General features: G+C 36.9%; 2 long non-coding RNA genes across 3 annotated transcripts; one reads left to right on the top strand and one right to left on the bottom strand.

The window, feature by feature from the left end:
- Positions 1–5,141: 5,141 nt before the first annotated feature.
- LOC147493929 (uncharacterized) lies at positions 5,142–6,917 on the top strand. Of its 2 annotated transcripts, none has more exons than XR_015198975.1 (5): positions 5,142–5,374; positions 5,631–5,795; positions 5,866–6,063; positions 6,140–6,232; positions 6,679–6,900. It is a non-coding gene; the product is annotated as an uncharacterized LOC147493929 (long non-coding RNA). The 2 variants fall into 2 exon arrangements; XR_015198976.1 differs by having other exon boundaries at positions 5,184–5,374; positions 6,149–6,232; positions 6,679–6,917.
- Positions 6,918–10,126: 3,209 nt separating this feature from the next.
- On the bottom strand, positions 10,127–10,887 carry LOC147493928 (uncharacterized). Its single transcript, XR_015198950.1, has 2 exons — positions 10,680–10,887; positions 10,127–10,497 (listed from the first exon to the last, which is right to left on the bottom strand). It is a non-coding gene; the product is annotated as an uncharacterized LOC147493928 (long non-coding RNA).
- Positions 10,888–11,353: the final 466 nt, after the last annotated feature.

Raw genomic sequence — 11,353 nt, 5'->3', positions numbered from 1 at the left:
CATTCTTAGAACTGCTTTCATTTCTAGAATTAAATAAATTTTCCAAACAAATACAATACGACCATATAAAGATTACACCAATGATCATTTTGCCGCTTTTGAGTGTTTGATAAGCCAATCAATGACATCGCTCTATGTTGATCGAATCCTTGCATGAGATCATGTAGCAGCAGACTTCTCTATCTTTGATGGACTCCTGACCCTTATCTTTTTTTGGCATTTGGGCCGGTGGCCACACCGCTTGAGACTAAGTCCAAACGGTGTGGCCACACCGGCCCAAATGCCAAAAACAGCAAGTCATATTTTTCCAAGTACTAGTTTTCAAACGACATTGGCCACACCACGTTTGAGACTAAGTCCAAACGGTGTGGCAACATCATTCAAATGCCAAAAAAACAGAATTTTTTTGCCAAGTTCAAATCTCAAACTACATGGCCACACCGTTTTGATTCTTAGTCTCAAACGGTGTGGCCATGTCGCTTTAGACTAAATACAAACGACATGACCACACCGTTTGAGACTAAGTCCAAACGGTGTGGCTACACCGGCCCAAATGCCAAAAAAACAGCAAGTCATAATTTTGCCAAGTTTTAGTTTCAAACGACATGGCCACACCGTTTAAGACTAAGTCCAAACGGTGTGGCTACACCGTCCAAATGCCAAAAAAACAGAGAATTTTTTTTGCCAAAAGTCATTTTTTCCAAAATCAAACAAACATACATACATCCATACAATTAATTCGACAAAAAAATACCATCAAATTTAAGAAAATTGTATCAAAAACAAAATTACAATTCCAACCACATGAACATTAATTACATAGACTTATTCCTAGTCAACATCTATTATTGGTATTTCGGCCCCATCATTAGTGTGTGTGCTCGCCTTCCAATACTAAATTGGGAATGTTCAACGTCAGAATTGCGCTTTGTCTTGCTTTGTAATGCAAGATCCCAACTATCTGCAATTAAATGTCGAGCTCTACTTATCTTCGTGATCGGTTTTGGAACCGGACAATCATCAACAAGTTCAACATGGACAAAATGACATCCCTCAGACGTAGTTGTACCCAACACTTTCTTTACTCTCGTGGATTTGCTTGGGTTCTCGGTGGCAAAATAAGATGGCAGTATACATACTTCCTAAATGTACGAGGATCTACATTAAATCTCAAGCAAATAGATATCCAAAGAAAGGGCATGCTCATCCACTTACGAGGGGTGCCCAACCGCATTCATGGAAATTGTAGGTTTCACGCACCTAATCTCACCGCGGAGTGTACAATGTACATGCGATAGGGGAGGTTGTCATTAAGTTCTTGTAACAACTCATTTTCATCCACGCACGACCACTCTTCCCGACTTCTTCCTAATGCAATGCACATTGCTCTATAATTCAAGAATTGCCATCACCCACAGTGGTCATCCACTTTAACAATATATTTGTGCAGCTTTTGGAATGTCCAAACCGTAATGTCGGCCCCTCAAGATGCCAATGTCCAACTTTTGAGGTGAATTTTTTAGAAGAGTTATTCCGTGGGTGGTTGTTTTAGGTGGTAAAGGTGATTTTGAGAAGAGTTATTCGTGGTGTGGTTGTTTTAGGTGGTAAAGGTGATTTTGAGAAGAGTTATTCCGTGGTGTGGTTGTTTTAGGTGGTAAAGGTGATTTTTGAGAAGAGTTATTCCGCGGGTGGTTTTTTTTGTGTGGCAAAGGTGGTTTCGGAGAAGACTTCTCCGCAGTGGGTTTGGAGTAGCTTGGAATTTATGAGAAGGCTTGGAATTGAATGCGACATATCTCGATTATTTCATGATGAGACCCACTCTTCATGCTCACGTTGGGAATGTTCAAAACCAGATGAATCTCGCTTTTGAAGAGTTCTCATCCTGGGTTGGAAGCTTTCTCAGCTACTACCTTTAGGCCGACCTTTGGTTTTCGGCCTCATGAGGTGGTTCTAGCCATGTAGTTTCGCGTAAGCAATCTCCATCGGTTTTCTAACCATAACCCCTCTCTTCTTCTTCGAAGCCATTTCATACCTTTTCATAAACATATCCATCGGGTCTACAATCGACCAACACTCCAACCATTAATAATTTGAAAAATGTATTTGAGTTTTCCAAAAGGGATCGATAGCACTCAAAGATATGGAACGTTTTGCTTTTTGAAGTTCAATGATTTCGCGGAGCACATGACAATCCATGATCGGGCGCAAATAATAACCCACACAAATGAACTCGAGTCTTTAGCAAAGACGGCCTTACGGGTATCTAGTTCTTCATAAAGCAAGTCCAAACATTTTCTTGAGACCAGGTTTCGAAGTTCAATTTAAAAATAAAGGAACGGTGGTGGTGCCGGGTTACAATCGACTCTTCTCGAACGCATTCTAATCTCGGGCAACCGGATCTCTAAAATCGGGTGGATCAAGTAAAACATACTTAGAAAATCATGTCCGTTTGTGTTTCCTAGAACACGCTTTCACCCGAAAGCATGAGACTCTTCGACTTATTGGTCGTTGTATACTCCCAAAGTGAATGTGTTGATCCGTCCAACAACATACTAATCGATCCTTGTAAGGCAACCAAGTCTCGCAGATAACTAACAAAAATGGAGTACTCAACCCTATAGTGTTTTTCCAAAGCAAAGAATTTACGGTTGAAGATATCCTCACCCCTCGATTTCACTACATAATCGCTCCACGAACCGGCCTTTATCTACTAGTTCTCGCGGGTGGGAAAAAAATCATTGCATTTCCGAAGGACGCACATAGAGATATGCCATCTACGAGATGCTTGGCGCTGGCGTCAGAAACACAATATCAGCAAGACCCATCAAGGCCAAGTCCCCGCCGTCGGACGATCACGATGGCCTTTCTTCACCCAAAGAAACCGTTAAACCGACGAAAAGCCCACTCATAGTCTATCGCTGTTTGGATTGGAGCAACACTTGACGATGACCGCGGAAAGACTTCCGTGTTGAAGTCACCCCCACAAACCGCATAAAAGGCCACCGATACTTATTGGTTTTGTAGGTCGCTATTTCTATGATGAAAACTTTTGAAAAGTCCGAGCCATTTTAACACCGCCCGGATGGGCCCATAACAATCCCGTTATCTCATCCCAGATTCATATCCCTCTCACCTCCTCGAAATAATGGTTTTCTGCTAACAACTCACGCTAATCTCGTGATTTGCGAAGCGACATCGCTCATATCCAATGTCCCTCACCTTGTGCCCGCATTGTAGACTTGAAATATGCTAGATAGGTTATCGAAACCTATGTCCGATGGACTTCAAAACTTCTTTAGGTTTAACTCCATTTTGAGTCATCTCTCGACAAGAACTCGAATTGTGGAACAAATACCGAGTAGCAAATGCATGTCCTTCAAGGGTGTTCGCTAATGGATGGTTGTGAACACCATTAAGAATCGACAATTTTCCAACTATCGACAATGCCGCGTTGGAAAATACATCTTAACTTAAATGGACATCCACGCTTCATGGTTCCCGTGATTTCTCTTATTAACTTTCTCTCGCTTTTTGTGTGAACGATACACTGAACTCTCGCGATTCTAAATCCATCCTTGGTACTTTCGGTTCCCGTTAGCATTCTCGCGACTTCCCAATTACCACAACCACATTACATTGTTTTCCCCGAAAGCGGTTGCCCAACCAATTACGTCACTACGTGTATGAAATACCTAAAGATATGAAAGAAAACAACAATCAATAAACTAATATAATTTCATTTAGAAAAATAAAACAAGTGAAAACAATGCCTACTATGTACCTCTTCTTCCAGAGTAAATATTTTCGTTGTATCCATTGAAAGCGGTTGAACATCATCCACGCCATTCGAAGTTTCCAGAGTTCTCAAACGCACCAAGGATCCTAAATAAACAACAGTTGTTAATTGATGTTTGGCTTAAGTACCAAATGCCACAAACGACATGGCCAAAAGATTTGAACTTGGAAAAATATGACTTTTTTGGCATTTTTGTGGCTACACCGTTTGACTTAGTCTTAAACGACATGGCTACACCGTTTGGACTTAGTCTTAAACGGTGTGGCCATGTCTTTTTAAGACTAAGTCCAAACGTGTGGCCACACCGTTCAAGACTAAGTCCAAACGGTGTGGCCACACCGTTCAAATGCCAAAAAAACAGCAAGTCATATTTTTTCCAAGTTCAAAACTCAAACGATATGGCCACACCGTTTGGGACCTAGTCCAAACGGTGTGGCCATGTCGTTTGTGACTAACTTCAAACGTTGTGGCCACACCGTTCAAGTCGCAAAAAAACAGATAAATCGTTTTTTCCAAATTCAAATCCCAAACGACATGGCCACATCGTTTTGGACACAGTCCAGATGGTGTGACGAGACCGTTTGGTGTGAAATACAAACGACCTAGCCGCGTCGTTTAATTACTACATGCATAATTATTACATGTATAATTATTACATGTATAATCACTGTACACATCAATAATTCCTACATGCATAATTATTACATGTATAATCACTGTACACATCAATAATTCCTACATGCATAATTATTACATGTATAATCACTTTACACATTAATAATTCCTACATGCAAAATTATTACATGCATAATTACTACACATGCATTATTACATGTATAATCACCTGCATACACATCAATAATTTCTACATGCATAATTATTACATGTATAATTACTACATTCATAATTACGTTTAATTTAGATTTACCTTATTCTTATTAAATGCATCATCATCCATTCCTCTATTTTCTTCACTTTGAACTTGTTCTACATTCTCTTTTGAATGGGGTCACTTGGAACTTGTTCTATATTTTCTTCTTGAATGGGGTCATGATGCATTACATTTTCTTCGTCATCTTCATGTTCTAAAATGGGGTTGGGCTCTTCCATTAGTGTTTAGTGCTAGGGTTTAAGAGTTTAAGGGTTTAAGGGTTTATGGTTTTTTATGGTGGAAGATAAGAGAATAAAAGAGAAGGGTTGAAAAGGTTGCAACAAGTCAAATTCACTTTGGTTTGGGGTCTGCCCAACACAAAACAACTTTTGGGACCAATGGCACATTTGTAATAAGTGTTTTAATTTTTGGGGTCTGCCCAACACAATATGGGGTCCGGCAGTAACAAGTACCAAAAAGAAAAGAGAAAAATAGTATACCCGGCCGCATAAAAATAGGAAAAATAAAATAAAGAAAAAGACCTAAAATCTAATAAACAATCACCACTGTCTCTACTCTCTCACCGTCTCTGCAAGAAAGGAAACAACACCGTCACTCCAAATGAAGTCTCTCAAATCAACTGGATAGCACGTCTCTTTCTCTCCTCTCTCACCTCGTTATTCTCTCCTAGCTAGTCTAGCTTACTTGTGAGTTTTTCCCACCCTTAAATCTAGAATATTTTAGATTTAGAATTTCTAATAGTTTTGGTTTTAATTAATAGTTTTGTTTTTGATTAATTGGTTAGGGTTATATTTAATTAAATTCAATTTCGATTGTTTGTTGAGATTTCGCTCCAGTGCTGAGATTTCTCTATGGATTTTGAAAGCTAGGGTTTTTAAAATGTCGTTACTGCCACTAGTTGATCCTCGATCATGAATGTCTTCTGTAATAACATCTTTTCAGAGGGAAGTTGAGAGGAACAAGTTCCGAGACCAGTTCAACTATGTGGACCAAGAACTTGCTGCTGCCAGAGGCTGTGAAAAGGACTTACAAGATCAACTACTCAAACAAATCAACAATTCTTATGAACGAACTCAGAAATAATTCAAGTCTTATAGTGAACTTGAGGTAATTTTCAGATGCCATCATTTCTAGTCTGCACATGGCATATTAATTATATATATATCTTGTAGTACAGGTGAAGTTCCAAAAACTAGTTAGCCTTCGCAAGAAAGCATACTCTTCAGAAGCTTCAGCTAAAGAGAAAGCAACTTTGCTTGAGGAAAAACTTAACCATCTTTCTGCCACCATAGAGAGGGAGAGAAGACATCTTAACAATGACCTTTAACAATTCAAGAAAGAGTCCAAGCTTTCCATTTCTAGAATAACTGCAAATGTGAGTAACTGCAAACATTGTCGTATTCATCATTCTGTTGCTTATTATTGGATATAGCTGATTGGTCTTGTTCTAGCTTGAACAGATGCAATGCATAGCTACTAATGCAGAAAGAGAATTAGGCCTTCTGAAAGAACAGCTGGGAGATCTTAAGAAAGAGCTAGATGAGGTCATTGTTCTCTCCTTCTGTGTTTAGATATATTCATTGCATTTGGTTGATTTATATCACGTTGAGTCTCTTTTGTGGCGTCCTTGGGCTAAGCTAGAGTTTCTTCATTCGGACAATAAATTGGAGGGAACATCAACTTTATAATTGACTTCTTATCTGGTTACCAGAGGGGTATCCTCACCTTATGGAATTTTATATGTTTTAATTTTTGGCTGAACTGAGTTGAATATTTTTTGAATGTTGCGGATGACAGAATGTTATAAGTCCTATGTCATATTGTGGTAATCATGTTCCAAAACATATCCCAGTAATGCCTAATCATTTCCAAGTACTATCCTTTGTAACTGATTTAATGTCTTAATTATGACTCAATTATGTCTTTATAGGCATGAACTGTATGACAGCTCCAGGTTGTTTGTTAATTTTTATTCTGATTTCTTCTACAGTGTTGGCATCAGAAATAGGAAACTGAAAAGAAGCTTTTTACTTTCTCATCTCCGTCTAATGAAGCTAACTCCACAGAAACCCTTGTTTAGAGTAAACATTTTTTAGTTGCAAGCTGCTTGAGGGATGTTTAGAGTTGCTTTTGTTTATGACGGGAATTCTGCAACTTCTTTGTATAAAATTGAGTGAATTTACTCATTTTTATTTATTGAAAATTTGTTGCTTATTGCATATTAAAAAATAATTGATGTTATGGTTGCTTTCTTTTAGGTTTATTTGTTGAATGGTAGTAGGAAAAAAAAAGGTGAAGGATGAGAAGAAAAATTGTAGTACAATATCATTTAGCTTAATTTATATTAGTGATCTTGGAAAAACAGTCTTTTTGCACGTAAAGTAAATGTCGAATACAAACACAACTATCGATTTTTATTTTCTTGCAACGATCAAAACGTTGCATATAATACTAAAATTTTAAATTTATTTTAATTTTGTCGACGATAGAAACGTCACTAAAAACACAAAAAATTCAAAATGTTTTAGACTTTTAATGATGGTAGCAACGTTGTTAATAACACCATTTTTTTTTAAAAAAAAATTTGAATAAGTAGTGATGATTATAATGTCGCTAATAACACTCAAATTTTCAAAAAATTTGGATATTTACTGACATTAAAAACGTAGCTAATAATGTTTTAAGGACGATAAGTTTAACAACGTCGCTAAAAAGAACATCTTTTGCGACGTTATTGTATAGAGAACAAGAAAATGAGTTAGCGACGAAATGGAAGCAATGGCGACAATTTGCATCGTCGGTGAATGTCTCATATTTAGCAACGTTGTAAAATCGTCGCTCTGTATCTTTTCCGACTATATCATTACCTACGTTGGAGCGACACTCCAAAAAACGTTGTGAAATATATTTAGCCGCTTTTGCAATATTCCGTGACACTTTTTTTGTCGCCAAAGACCTTTGTTTCTTGTAGTGGTGATGCAACTACCGCGGCTCAACTATTTTGAGCGTAAGAGTGCTGAAAATTTCAGTTCTATTATGCCATTGATTTAGATACACATGGTACCAAGAATTTATTTTGGGTTGATGGAAGGTCCCGGTCTAATATGAGTATTTTGGAGATGTTGTATCAAAATGATACAACATATCGAACTATCGCGCATAATATGCCTTTTGCCCCTATTAATCGAGTCAATCACCATATGCAGTCCATTCAATTTGGTTGTCGCGTTGTTGCTTGATGAGACGTAAGAGGCATTCGCGGTGGTTGTTTAAATGGATGGCTTGTAGCCATGGGTGGTCTTCCCCAATTGCAATAATCGCTGACCAAGATAGAGCGATGATGATTGCAACAGCTTGCAAAAGTGTTCCCTACTACTACCGACATCGTCATTGTCTTTGGCACATAATGCATAAATTTCAAGAGAAGTTGTCCTTTATTAAAATTGACACATTGTTAGTTGAGCTGAAATCAACTATTTCTTTCTCTTTTAGGATTGTTGATTTTGAAAGAAGATGGTGTGCAATAATATCAAAGTATAACTTGTCTGATGACAGAGATACATAAGATCCGAGATAAATGGGTTCTAGCTTATGTCAGTGACACATTTTTTGCTGGCATGGATACAACTGGGAGAAGTGAATTGAATCAATGAATGCTCATTATGACCAATTCGTTAATTCGACAAATGACTACATCGATACTGCTTTGTCCATGGTAATGTGAGATGTTTGAAATGGATCACCATGAATGAAAAAGATCTTGATTACCGCTCCGAGCATAGTTCTCACATTGTAGCTAAAAATGCTTTCCTCCTCCAGTATGCTGCCAAGGTCTATACGATAAATGCTTTCAATAGATTTAAGGAGCAATTAGAAAAGGTTAAGTTGGTGTACAAAATTGATGGCGAAGAGATTGACAACAATGGAAGTTTAAACTTATATGGTGAAATTCGAGAGACCAAAGACTTTCGTGATCGCTGGGAAAATGAGTTTCAATAGAATAACCTTAGAGGGTGAGTGTGAATTAATGTAAGTATTTTCATTTTATGGGATTACTTTGTGGTCACATTTTAAAGATTTTTCAATGCTATGACATTGATAAGATTCCAAGCCATTTTATTTTGAAACGGTGGATGCAAAAGGCAAACACGATAGAGCGTGTTTTGACGGTGGACTAGTGACCGACCATGAAAACCAACGACCTTTGAGAGTTGCTCATTATATCAAGGTTGCTTCTCAAGTGGATTATGATGCATCAACTAGTGATGAGACTTACGCATATTTTATTGATAAGATGAGTGAAATGGATAATGGAGTTTCAAAGCTCAAGGAAACTATTAGCCAAGAAGATGTCGTAGATAATGAAGAGCCTCAAGTTGATACCTCACAGGTTTTGTTTTTTGTTCATTTGTTTGTTTTTACTTTTCATTTGTTTTTTGTGTTGAATTTCTTTTGAATCTTTGAATGATTGAAATGTTATTTAATTTAACATTCAAATCTTAATTTCAGCTATTGATTTTGAATCCAAACATTTCTCAAACAAAAGGGAGGAAGAAAAACGCGGAAAGACTAAAATGCCCTATGGAGATAGCCCTAGAGAATCCCTAAAGATTGTGTAGATGTTGTGGAAAGATTGCTAAGCACAACTCGAGAAACTGCCCAGAAAAGAAGTAAGAGCGGACAACTATATCACTGGTGTTGACTGTCATGGGTGTTGCTATGTGTCTATATAGTCAGGCTGTGCTACGGCCAATGTGATGGACTGCCATAGTTTTTTTGGATGGGGAGAATAATGTACTTTATCATGCCCGTTAGATTTTTGTAACTTAAAAGACTAATGTTTACTGTCATAGTTATCTATGCTATGGTGGTAAATTGGATACTGTTGTCCATTAGGTGCATGAGTTGTAGACTTGGCCATTAGATTTTTGTAAATGACTATTTGTGATCATTTTATGTTATGAAGTTACTTCTTCCAAGATTTGGGTGTTTACTGACATATTTTTATGTTATGGCCTTGGTACTACATTCCTTGTACTACTAGTAGCAATGTTGCTACATTCCTTGTCTGTGTTTCAATGATGCTCTCTCAATTGTTCTTTCTTATGACATTAATCCACAAGAATTGGTCGACAAGGAACAAAAAATGACACTATCCAGCTTAAAAGTTCCTGCACTCCCGATATATAGAAAATAAGGTTTTCTTTTAAACGGGCTGTTTATTTACGGAAACATTAAATAGTGTCTTGAGAAACTTATATAGTGTCTTGCACAACTTATATAGCGTCATTTATAAACTGCCTATGAACAAGTTAATAAGCGTAAATTAAAAAACTGTTCAAAACACTATATAAGTTGTTCAAGACACTATATAAACTGCCTCCACAAACATGTCTGTAACAAGTTCGTTAAGAGAAAGCCGGCCTGAGAAAATCGTATAGAAAATAGCATGGCTTTGACTTATTTTTTACTGATAACAAAGCTTCCAAAGCTTCAAGTTTACAAAGCTTTCAACGTATACAATGAGGACACCTTAATCAAATACTTGAAGCTACACACAACAACTACCAAAAGACAGACCAATTAAGAACACTTCAACACCAAAACAATAAATTTTTTTGAATTTCAGAATGACTAGCTAGCTATCTTCGTTGCGACAACTGAAGCTTGAGTCATAACCGTACTAGACGTTCGAGTTGGTGGAGAATAGTTCAATTGTCATAGCTTGAGTCATAACTCCATCAAAGAGACATTCTGGTTACTAACAAACTACCACACCATTGACTTATCATCTTTGAGTACATCTAACCTGCAAATAAGAAAAAAAAAAATTTTAATGCAAATGTGAAAAAAAAAAATCAAATTAATTGGTACAATTAATACAAATAATTGTTTGTCTTTCTGATTCTATCTGAAATCTTCGTCCCTGACTCTACGAGAAATTTTATTCTTTAGAAAAACAAAACCCCAAAACCTAGATGAGAAAGGTACCTTGTTTGGTTTAGCCTTGAATCCCTAGATTTAAATCTTGTCCAAAGCGATTTATGGAGAGAAAACGAAAGAGGTTTCAGGGTATCACTATGAGCTCGTGAGAGGGAGAGAGAGAAGAAATGCTGAAATGGTTGCCTGGTTTCCCCACGGTGAGGAGAAAGAGAAGAAATCGGATGATTTTTTTTGGGTTTAATTAGTTAGTTAAATTACGTATCTGCCCCCGGCCATATCCTTTGTTGTTTAAATTACGTATCCATCGATTTGGTTAGATTTGGACGATCAAGATGAGCTGTAGGATAGGCTGTCAATTAGAGCTGCAAATGTAGCCGGACGGCCGGACTCTATATATATATATATATATATAAAAGTAGACCCGTGTATACACACTGACTCTTTTAAAAATTTACTCAACAATCATAACAAAATGTGATTCCTGTTTTCGTTGCTAATCTATTTTAATTTCCTAACAAATTGTTTTAATCAAATCTTAAAAACCCGTTTTAATTTCTTAACAAATTATTTTAATTAACAAATTATTTTAATCAAGTCTTAAAAACCCGTTTTAATTTCTTAACAAATTGTTTTAATTATGTTTTAAAAACCCGTGGTTTTTTAATTGGGGTAGGGATACCATTTTAATTTGGAAATAAATAGTTTTTATGCTACTATTTGAG

This window comes from Coptis chinensis, chromosome 6 (assembly GCF_015680905.1).
Source record: "Coptis chinensis isolate HL-2020 chromosome 6, ASM1568090v1, whole genome shotgun sequence".
Classification (NCBI taxonomy): Eukaryota; Viridiplantae; Streptophyta; class Magnoliopsida; order Ranunculales; family Ranunculaceae; genus Coptis; species Coptis chinensis.
Note: the sequence above shows the minus strand (reverse complement) of the source record. Positions and strands in the feature narration are given on the sequence as shown.